This window comes from Pipra filicauda, unplaced genomic scaffold (assembly GCF_003945595.2).
Source record: "Pipra filicauda isolate LSUMZ 115617 unplaced genomic scaffold, ASM394559v2 scaffold31_size4109673_pilon, whole genome shotgun sequence".
Lineage (NCBI taxonomy): Eukaryota > Metazoa > Chordata > Aves > Passeriformes > Pipridae > Pipra > Pipra filicauda.
Window position 1 is genome coordinate 4,063,323 of NW_024104443.1, and position 10,757 is coordinate 4,074,079.

The 10,757-nt window shown below is 42.9% G+C and overlaps 1 long non-coding RNA gene across 3 annotated transcripts in view; it reads right to left on the reverse strand.

The window, feature by feature from the left end:
* The window catches only part of LOC120323696, a 57,541-nt gene extending 46,794 nt beyond the window's left edge, over nucleotides 1-10,747 (reverse strand). The window contains exons 1-3 of one of the 3 annotated variants that reach the window (XR_005564435.1): nucleotides 10,596-10,747; nucleotides 9,196-9,360; nucleotides 8,536-8,801 (exon numbers count right to left, since the gene is read on the reverse strand). This is a non-coding gene — a long non-coding RNA (uncharacterized LOC120323696). Of the gene's footprint in view, nucleotides 1-8,535; nucleotides 8,802-9,195; nucleotides 10,194-10,595 lie in introns of those variants that run through there. The other 2 variants (XR_005564434.1, XR_005564436.1) reach the window with 2 other exon arrangements.
* Between the last annotated feature and the right edge of the window lie 10 nt (nucleotides 10,748-10,757).

Consider the following 10,757-nt stretch of genomic DNA (forward strand, 5'->3'; position numbering starts at 1 on the left):
TTTTGTTCCTCATTGACCACAGAGTCTCTGACCAGTGAGAGCCAAAACTTAGGAAAAGCAAAAAATGGGATGTGCTGAAGAAATGTCTGCTAAACCCCAAACATTTCTCCAAATTTGTGCTTCTCTATTCTCAGCACCCAGCAGAAATGACTCCTATGTATGACCATGGCCAGCTGATCCTGGTTTTTTAAATTATAAAAACTCCACTTTTTTTTCAAGCTGAAAATAGTAAGGCTTCATTTAAATTTTTATGGAGAAAACTGCTCAAATATTTCAGAAAGCTTATCCTAAAGAGCTAAATCCTGTATTTTGGCAAAGCTCTACACAACTTTGCTAAATTGAGACTATTGCATCTGTTTTTCAAATCTTGTCCACAAGGTATCTACGTATTTTTAAAATACAGAAATATAAGCAAAAAGTATAATTCATTTTCTAAAATCCTGAATCATTCTCAAGATCTTTAAGAAAGTTAATGATTGATTGTCTCCATAATTAACATATTAGGTGATGTGCCTCATTTCACCTAATGTTAATGTTTTACTTTTGAGGGAGAAGTTTAAGAGTGCTGAAATATAATTCTGATTTGATAAGAAATGGGTTTTTTCCCAGTCACACAAATATAAGGTATTAGAGATCAGTTTAAATCAGCAAATGATAATTACATCAAACAGAGCTAGTAAGAGACTTAAGTAAATACAAATAAGGAAAAAAAATGTCTATAACAGGGATTTTGGTTTTTTTTCAAGGAAAAATTCTCCCATGGAGAGATGAACTATATTTTGCTGAGAGTCAAAATGCAGTTGGTTGGCTGGTGAGCAGGGCAAAGTATGTTGTAGACCTGACAGGGTCTAACAGACATATTTCCTACTCCACCTAAATCCTGGCAAATACAGTCCATGACCAGGGCACCGAGTTGCCACTACACACACAAAGAAATGCATTTGAACTACTTAGGGGGCTCTGTGCCAGCCAAAAGTGCCACCTTTATGGGTGACAGTGCAGGATCAAGAACAGGAAAACCAAGTTAATGTTGGCTGCTTGCTGCAATGATAGACTTAATAAAATTAGATTGTTACATAGCACAGCTTGACAAGCAATCTAATGAGGAAGGACAGCAATTGCAAGCATTTAGTAGTTTGTTTCTGTAGAAATACAAAATTTGCTTCAATGTGAGTAATCTCCATTGCCAGCGCTGCAAGGCAGGGCTGGCCAGTCCCAGCCCCACTTGCATGGAAGGTGACTCCCCACTACCCCAGTAAATGTGGCAAAGGTTTGGGAATAAGGAGACACACTTGTGTCTCCTCTTTCTCATCCTCTGCCCATCTCCAATGAATGTAACAGACTGCCATGGAGAACTCCCTGAGCAAAGCGTGCACCAGCTGACAGAATATGACACTGAACTTTAATAATTGTGAGTTGAAAGCTACATTTTCTTTTGTATTTTTCAATATTCGTACCGTGTTCAAAATTAGACTTTTTTTTTTTCAGGGTGATATTCCTAACCACATTTTTCAGAATTTTCTGAAATTCTGGAAAAACAATCCCAGAATTTTTACTTTCTACCTCAGTGGAAGTTGGGGTTGCAGCTTCTCCAGGGACAGATCCTCACAGTGAGCTGTGTCACAGCCCTTCTTTATCTACTGTTCTACTACATATGTGCTTGTTTCATAGACTCACCAATGAAAAGTAAAAGGAAACTGCTCTGTGTTTGAGAGGAATTTTCTAGTGGGCATTCCTAGACTTTGCAAGAAGGAGTAATGCTACTCAGTTAATCCTAAAGTCCTGAAAGACCCAATATTTGAACATATTGCTTCTAGAAACTCTATCTCTTGAAAAAGAATAGAAATTTAACTGATTTGTAGTCAGGAGATCCAATTAAATTTTTCTTAAATAATTTTCTCCAAATTCTAGATCAAATAATCACATTCTTTCTTCCCCAAATTGCCTTTTCAGCCTGGGTTAATTTCTAACCTGGTATTTTTTCAGTCCAGAACACCACAATCTACTGATCAAAAGTGTACAGTTTACTGTACTGAGTTAATTTTAAATGCCTCTCAGCTTTTTTTCCCCTCAAACCACCTCAAGTAACAAATTTACCTTCACACTGACACCGCTGACAGCACTTTGTCATTCAGTTTTGTGTATCATTTGGACCAAAGACTGTCATTTCCTATGACAAAGATTTTTAAAATAACTAGAGATAGCAGGTGCTGAATGTGGCTATTGTGGAGGGAATGCTGAACAGCTTCAGAAACTCCCACAGAGACACGACAGACATGTCCCACTGGGTAAGGCACAGCTGTACAAGGCTTTGGTGCACTGCCACCAGCTGCACGCTCACCAAGTCCTGCTTTCCATGTAGATGCTCCAATCTGCAGTCTCATTACTTAGTGTTAAAATTCCCTTCCCAGGCCCCGGGGAGCAGAGGGAGCCCGTTTCACACCCAGCATTACCACCTAGTGGACACGGGCTGTGCTCCCGCGGCTCCGCTCCACCCTCCCATCCTCATCCCCGCGGGATAACCCACCATCGCCCCTGGCTGATGGATTCATCACATAAACTGCTCTGGCTGTGTTTGGATCATATTTGTTTGCTCTAAGTGCCCTACCACTGCAGCTCCACATCTAAGGAACCACAAAAAGACCCATTAAAGATTCAAGCAGGGATAAATCAAATCTCCCCACGTTATTGTCTCAGCTTGACGCTCCCTGTCATTTTTCAACCTTTTCTTAATACTTTCTACTTCATATTAAAACACTTAGCATTTCTGAACTCTGAAAAAACCCAAGCTATCCTTCAAGATTCTTCATTTTATAAATATATTAAGGACACTGTTAACATGCTTTGGTCCTCAAAGGGAATGAGTGCCCTTGTTAAATTTAAAACCACATGAAACCTAAAGGGAAGAGAAAAGTCCAAAGTAAAGCATCTGGGACTAGACTGCAAAGCTATTTAGGTACCAGACTCCTGCTGATTTAGGAACCAACATACCTTGTAGACTAAAGCTGATTTATGATTCCCTTGGGGAATTCTGCATTTCATCACTGAATTTTCTGTTACCATAACACTTTGTCAACATCCTCATTCCCCCCTTTGCACCTCTCTCTGAATTGTTAATCTTCATTCTGCAGTCCATGAAAGGATTCTCTTTTACTTCCATTTCCTTTCATACTGTTTGACTGCTTTGAGTACCTTGAATTTCTGCTGCATTCCAGTCCTATCAGTCTCCTGCAATGTCTGTAGGTTTATAGTGTTGTATATATCAAAAGATTACACAAATTGAACTAAATCTATTTACAACTCCAGATTTTCCTGGTTTGGACACAGCCTATTTTTTCGTGAACTTCCATAATCCAGGAGCCTCTGTTCAGCTGTACTTATTAATATCCCTCCCAACTTCAGCAGGATTTAGATCTTTCTGCCCACTATTGAGATTCCCAAGATTCTTAGATTTCTGCTACCCAGTCATTACTCCTTTTTTGCAAACAGTCTTTTTCCAATGACCGTATTTTATTGCAGAAGAACAGCTCCATGCAATGCCTAAAATTCAGGCAAAAGTCCAGTGTTTTAAGTGGACAGATAAACTTCAAAAAGAATGACCTGGCACTCGTAAATCTGAAAGCTTAGAGAAGCATATCAGGGTGTATTTCCCACTGAAGCCAAGTCTAGCAGGGACAGGGACTGAGTGGTTACAGAGGTAGATGGCTCTAGGACGTGGCTGTTACAATGGGCACACAGAAGCATTTGGAATAGTTGAGAAGCCTTGTCTTTTTTTCTGTCTGAATGCTGCACATTTCTGACTTAACAGCAATTTTAATTAGAGCCTACCAATCTCAAAACCTAACAGCCTGGCAGCCCAGCAGGCTCCGTGGAACATGACCAACTACAAAAAATGAGACAATGTTCAAAAGCAAACCAGGTTATCTTCTTCCCATATGTCACTCTCAGCTATTGGCTCAACAGCACTGCACCCCCAGGGTCATCATGTGTCCTGAACCTTCCCTCAGTTTGTAAGCAAACATCTCTTACTGTTTGTTTTACTCCGCCCCAGTAAGTTTAGGTAGCTTCATTTTACAGAATACTTTCCTTTGGTTTTGTAGAATGGTTGCTCATTTACACACGACTGCAAAACAAAAATAGCAAAATATGATAAAAATACCTTTCTCTACTGAAGTATGATTATTACCTGTATTGTGGTACTGAGCAAGGGGCTGAGCACAGCTCCTTCTGTTAAGGCCATACCAAAACCTGCCAATTTGATTTACCATGACCGGATAAAAAGCTGGTTATTGCTTGAACTGTGTCCAATAAGGTACCAAACCATCACTGTGCTGCTCAGCAGAACCCCCAGTGCTGGAGGAGGAACTGCAGTGTCCTGGAGTGGAGCCAATGCCTCCAGTGCTTGTGTTGGGGGAACAGAACAAGATTGTTTCTGTGGGCCCAGTCCTGCACCTTTGCCTGAAAACATCCTTTCAGGCACAGGAGGTTGCCTGATAATGGACACAAAGACACACTGACCCCTTGAGCATTTTTTTGTTTTCTTCACCTGTGAAGATACATGAGGAGCTCAGGCTCCGTGCAACCACAAAATCACCCGTGTATCACATAGTAAAGAAATCTGCTTGGTTTCCTGGGACTGTCCTCAAACTAGCTTCTAGACACCTCAGACAGAAGGGTCATCTATGAAAGGGGTATTTTGTAAGGCACTTTACTTCTGAAATACATATACCAGGCTGCCCAAGCCCACCATGCATCCACTAAAACCTACACCCTGAAGATGGTGAGGAGGCCAGCGAGCCTGTCCCAGTGAGTGCTGTCACTTCAGTTCTCAGAGGAATAAACTCTACCCAGTTAGCAGCTCTATACTAATAAAACTGCACAGTAAACTGAAGGGGACATATTCTTTTCACTGTACTGGTTTAACTCCAGCAGTACAAGCTGTGAGCACACAAGGCTTTGGTAGATATAAAGAGAACACATTTCCTCTTAAGACACTGGGGTAAGACTTAATTCCCTTAAAGTCAGCGGAATGACACTGGTGGTGAGTGAGGCCCAGTGCCTTTGATAACGAATATTCCTGTAGCTGAATCCCCTTGCAGGCCAATTAATTACCTCCATACCCTGCTGGTGTGTTCCAAATTTTATTTTTATTTCAAAATCAAAGTTAAATAACTAGAAATTATCATGTGGCTGAGCCAAACTGTGACTTTATGGGTTTTAATTTTTGAGATTAAAGCGAAGTACAAAGACACACCCAGTCAGCAAAGTCTGGAGACAATAAGATGTAAAGCAATCCTCCTTCTGACCTCACATTAACACAGAAATCACCCTACAGCATGCAAGTGTCAGCCAACAACGGCACCTACTTATTTCCTGTCAGCTTGTCCCTTTGATCTAACCTGATCCTTCTTCACTTTATTAAAAACGTTCTAATCTTTTGTCTTTGATCTCCCTGTAGGATTCTTCAAAGAGCTTCAAATTAGCAAACATGCAAACAACAAAAAAATGTACTCTGTATCTGCAAGAAACAATGATGTGGGGAGCTGTTTCCTTCCTCAACACACAAGTTTAATGAGGGGCAGCATTTTAAAGCCAAAAGATGCCATACTTATCTGTTGTTTACTGGCATTAGGGTGGATGACAGAGCCCAAGCTTTTTTACTGGGGGTGCTTTGCTCTGAAGGTGTAACAAGGCAGCCCAGCAGGGGTAGCAAAAAAGCCATGTGCATACTTCATTCAGGACGCCAGATGAAAGGATTATGTCACATTCAAGAGCAACAAAGAGCTCTGTTTAAGTTTGTACCAGGCTGGAACTGTGGGGCAGCCGTTAAAGACCACCAAGGTTTTAAACAAAACCGGACACTTTTAAGTTTCCTCAAGCTTTCCTTGTAGTAAATCCACCCAATATGAAGGGAATGTCAGTATCTCCCACAAGGAAGATCTCTGAAGCTTAAAGGGAAAACAAGTTTATTGTATTTTTATGTGTGTAAAACCCCTTTGTCTATTTTAAATATCTATATATGCTTTTTCTTCCTAAAAGTACCATCATTTTCAAGGACACTGCCACATTAATTTTGTTCCAGCTTAAACTTATTCAATGGCAAAATGTTTTTAGCAAGGAAGGGCACTACTCTAGATCCTCTTCTATGTCAAGTAGTTAGCATCCTTCCTCTCCTACAACTTTAATTTAGCTCCAAAGGTACAGATTTCAAACAAAATTGGTGCCTTTTATTATTGAATACTGCTCACCTCTGAAAGAGTTATGAGCCCAGGTTAGAAAGACTCCATAGGCTACACTGTAAGTTCCTTGCACGTGTATCCACCTCTTGGTGCAGAGTTTTGGTTTTAACTCTTACTCCATGGGGAGGTGGATCTGTCACCAGGTTGAAACAGTCCCAAATATCTTCACCACATAAATTCAGGCCACCCAAACCCCCTCACAACTGCAGTTAATAATCCAAGGCACAGACCAGCACCTACTGAAGTCAATGAGTCACTTTTGCTGGTCTATGAAATCCTAGGTTTGAACTGTAACACAAGAAGTCTCCTCAGTAAAGCCTCAGTCCAGGGGAAATATAACTAATCAGGATTTGACCCAGGCTGGTACCCATGGACCTTGGCCCATAACCTAACCCTGTTATATCAGAGTGGGTGAAGTCCCCACACCCATTTTTCTTTCACTTCTTTGTCACCCCAAAATCCACTGTGATTACAGGTAGCAGGTATATAACCTGAGAACAGAACATGACTTAGGCAATTGAGTGCTTTAACCTGTCTAACTCAAATTGATGCAATTCATGTTAAAAAGCTATTGAAGATCAGCACTGATAATTATCTGTGGAAAAGTCCAGTGAGGCTGTAGATGATCAGAGAATCATTAAGGTTGGAAAAGGCCTCTAAGATCAAGTCCAACCCTTAACACTGCCAGATCCACCACCAAACCATGTCCCTAAGCACCACATCTACATGTTTTGAACACTTTCCAGGATGGTGAATGCATCACTACCCTGAGCAGCCTGTTCCAATACTTGATAATCCTTTTGGGGAAGAAATTTTTCCTAATACCCAATCTAAATGTGCCCTGGCACAACTAGAGGCATTTCCTCTTGTCCTGATGCAAGCAGGCAAAAACTTTGGCCCCTCTTGTCCTGTCCTCCTGCCCCGGTCTGTCTCAAGTCATACTCAAGGTCTGAACTTGTCAAATTCTTTGGTTACCCACTTTACTAACTTACAAAGACAAAAGTGGTGGTTTTAATTAGTCCAAAACCACACAGGAATATTCAACAAAAAACTATTGGAATTGCTACTCAAGATTTATTTTATTTTGTTTTACAGTTCACTAGCACTCAGAATCTCTCCAACAACAAACAATATGCTCTGCTTTTATCCTGGGTGAGGGATTTTTCAAGCAGATATTGTCTCTTGTGGCTGTTGCTGCTGATGAAAGGCAGAGCTCAGCCTTTCTAGGAACTGCCACATACTTGAGAGTGTTCCAGATGCATGGGCTCAGGCCAGCTTCTTGACATGGAGCTCTGAGCTCAGCTGAGTGCTGCTGCTTCCACGCTGTGCAAGGATCATCCATTCCCGGCTCCTGTCCTTCCCCACAGCCTGGCACTGCCCCATTCAGCAGGACTGCAAGGACAGCCACACTGGGTGCCTTCTCCACATGGCACTTATTGTTTCCACAGGTCTAGGCTCAAAATATTTCCTTAGAGGAAACACTGCATAAATCTCAAAAAATAGTTTAGAGAAATCTTGAATGTGTGTCTACTTGTGAAACCGCTATCAAGTAAAATCCAGTGACTATAACAACTTGACCACGAATATTTTTGAGAGTATACTTTTTGAAATTTCAAGTACATCCAGCAGGTTTGGGAATTGTTGTTTTAAAAGAACATTGGGGTTTTATGTTTTTCTTCTGTCAGAAAACTCAGTATGAGAAAGAACAAAAAGGAAAAATTAAGAGCACAATAAAAAATTATCTGGCCATTACCAGCCATCTGGAAATGCTTAGCTTTAGGACTAATTTTTATCTGACCTATTTTTGACAATCCCCATGTACCATAAAACTAAAGAAAACTTGAAAAGCCTCTTTCAGAGGAGGTAGAGCAATACAGTTCCTAGCACTGAGGTCTGACTGAGAGAACAGCCCAAAGCATGCTCTTCTCTGCTGAATTTTCATTAATCCAAGCTGTTTAACCCTACTCTCTGGAAGCCAAACTGCTTTCTGTTTGCCACACCCTGTAATCCCTAAAATACTTCACTAACACTGCCTGTGAGCTGGTTCACTTTTATCTACATAGGAGCTGACAAGATGCACACTCATCAACATCCTACTGAAACTTCTCAAAAACAGATTTATGCAAAACTTTAATGCTCTCGACTTGACTACTCCATCATATGCTATCATCTACCTAACTCTCCAAACTCTGATTCTTTTTAACAAAAGTAACAGCAGGAATTGCCAAAGCAGAATATTTTCAAGAACAGCTAAACATAAAATTTTACTTGAGAAAAGGTAAAGGAATGAATGAGGTAAAGCTTTCTTCTTTTTATTTGGCTGCTCTACGCAGACTCATGACCTGTCCACTTCAGCACTAGCACTGCAGATCTGTAAGTGCTTTTCATTTCTCCAGAACAGCAACAGGTTCAGCTGAAGCTCCTGGTGTAGCTTGGGAAGTTTTATTTCTTATCCTCCTTCGAGCAGCCTAAGCTCACACTGTTACCATCACTGAGTCTGCAGAACTCTGCATGTAGTGCAGGATAGTTTGGAAATTAGAACAGTCCCAGCAGATCAGATCACTGTGAATTGGGTCAAAGGAGATCACTTATTGATTATTCTTGCCAAATTCTCTTTAAACAAAAGGACTGGAAGATGTCTTCACTACAGTCATAGCTCCTGGAGATGCTTTTTTTATATCAATTACTATGCTAACATATTCCTCCTTTACACACAAACCCACACAGTCTATATTAAGTACATGTCCAGTGGGAATACAGTATGAATTTAGCATAATTTTCTTTAAAAATGTTAGAATTTTTCCTTGAATACAGTAATTATCTTCTCAAGAACTCTTAAAATACATTCATATATTAATTTTGATGATGAGAAGCTATTACAGTTATGGAGTCAAATTAGCATTGCAAGTGTAAAGATTGCTTTTTTTATACATATATCATCAAATTAACTACTTACCCCGACTAAAGCATCTCCACACAGTATTTCCTCAGAGGCCTTCAAGAGGAACGCGTCTTGTAGCAAATGCGCTGGTTTGAGGATTAGGGATTGTAGGATTAGGGATTGTGTGCCATTTTATGGGTCTGACAAGTTTTTGCTCACTTCAGGCACTTTCATTCTCTCCTGTAATACGACAACACAGTGAGAGCTCAGCCGTGCCCATCACAGTCTCCCAGTCAGAACCGACTGCGTTGGACTTTATTATTATCTGAGCACAATTCGTGAAGAAATCAGTTTCATTCTTGCGGGAACTGATATCAAGACAGGCTTGATATTAAACAGAAGGATTTAAACCAACTCACTGGAGCTCAAAGAACTGAGCCACCACCTGGCTGTGTTTGCTAAGCCGGAGGATGTGTCGGGCCAGACAGGGTCACTGTCCCCCGCGCAGGGCTGAGTGAGGACGGGACAGGGAACGGGGAGATTGTTTCCTCGGCCTCCAGCTCTGGCACTGGTAGCAGGTTCCTGAGCCGTATGCAGGCTTTACGCCATTTCATCTTCAAAACGTAGCCACAGTCCCCTCCTCATTACTTGTGGCCCCTCTGGTCGTGCCCTCAACCGCACAGGGGAAAACAGCTCTTCACCACTTCTGTTCCGTGTTTGACTACAGCCCTGAGGCGTTACAGCACAGGGCAGCCTTTTGCTCTGTAAACCATAAGGTCACAGTTTTGGCATTTTGGTAACGAGTCGGTAAGTCGCCGGTAAAGTTTACTGCAGGTAAAGTTTACTGCAGGTAAAGTTCTGGGGTGACACCCGCGGGCGGGGGCAGGACCGGGCCATGAGGGGCGCTGAGGGGACGCTCCCGCCCTCCCGCCGGCAGGGGGCGCCCCGCGCGCGGCAATGGCGGCGCGGGAAGGGCTCCCTCAGAGAGAGCCACCTCCTTCAGAGAGGGCCGCTCCTTCCCTCAGAGAGAGCCGCCTCCCTCAGCGAGGGCCGCTCCTTCCCTCAGAGGGAGCCGCCTCCCTCAGCCGCCTCCCTCAGAGAGAGCCGCCTCAGCGAGGGCCGCTCCTTCCCTCAGAGAGAGCCGCCTCCCTCAGCGAGGGCCGCTCCTTCCCTCAGAGGGAGCCGCCTCCCTCAGCGAGGGCCGCTCCTTCCCTCAGAGGGAGCCGCCTCCTTCAGAAAGGGCCGCTCCTTCCCTCAGCGAGAGCCGGCTCCGTCAGCTCCGCGCGGCTGGTCCGGCACCGCCCGCACAACACGGCAGGAAGACGCCAAAGGCGCTCCTTCGCTCCGACCGCTGCAGAACGAGGGAGCTGTGCACAGGGGGATGAACGGTTTAAAACCTCCTGTGAAAGAAACCATGATGCTTCCCCTCTAGTCGATTCTCTTTGTGAGCTCGCATTTTATGTAGAAAAATTTACCTGATAGAGCTGCTCGTAATCCATAACACAGTATGAAGGTGTTAGTGTGACATCAGTGAGACTGGAGGGGTCCTGCCAGCAAAGCCGTGCAACACAGATGGGCATTGAGAGTTACCAGCTCGGTGCAGGCAGCACGTGTCGTGACGGGTTGGGGGCACGAGA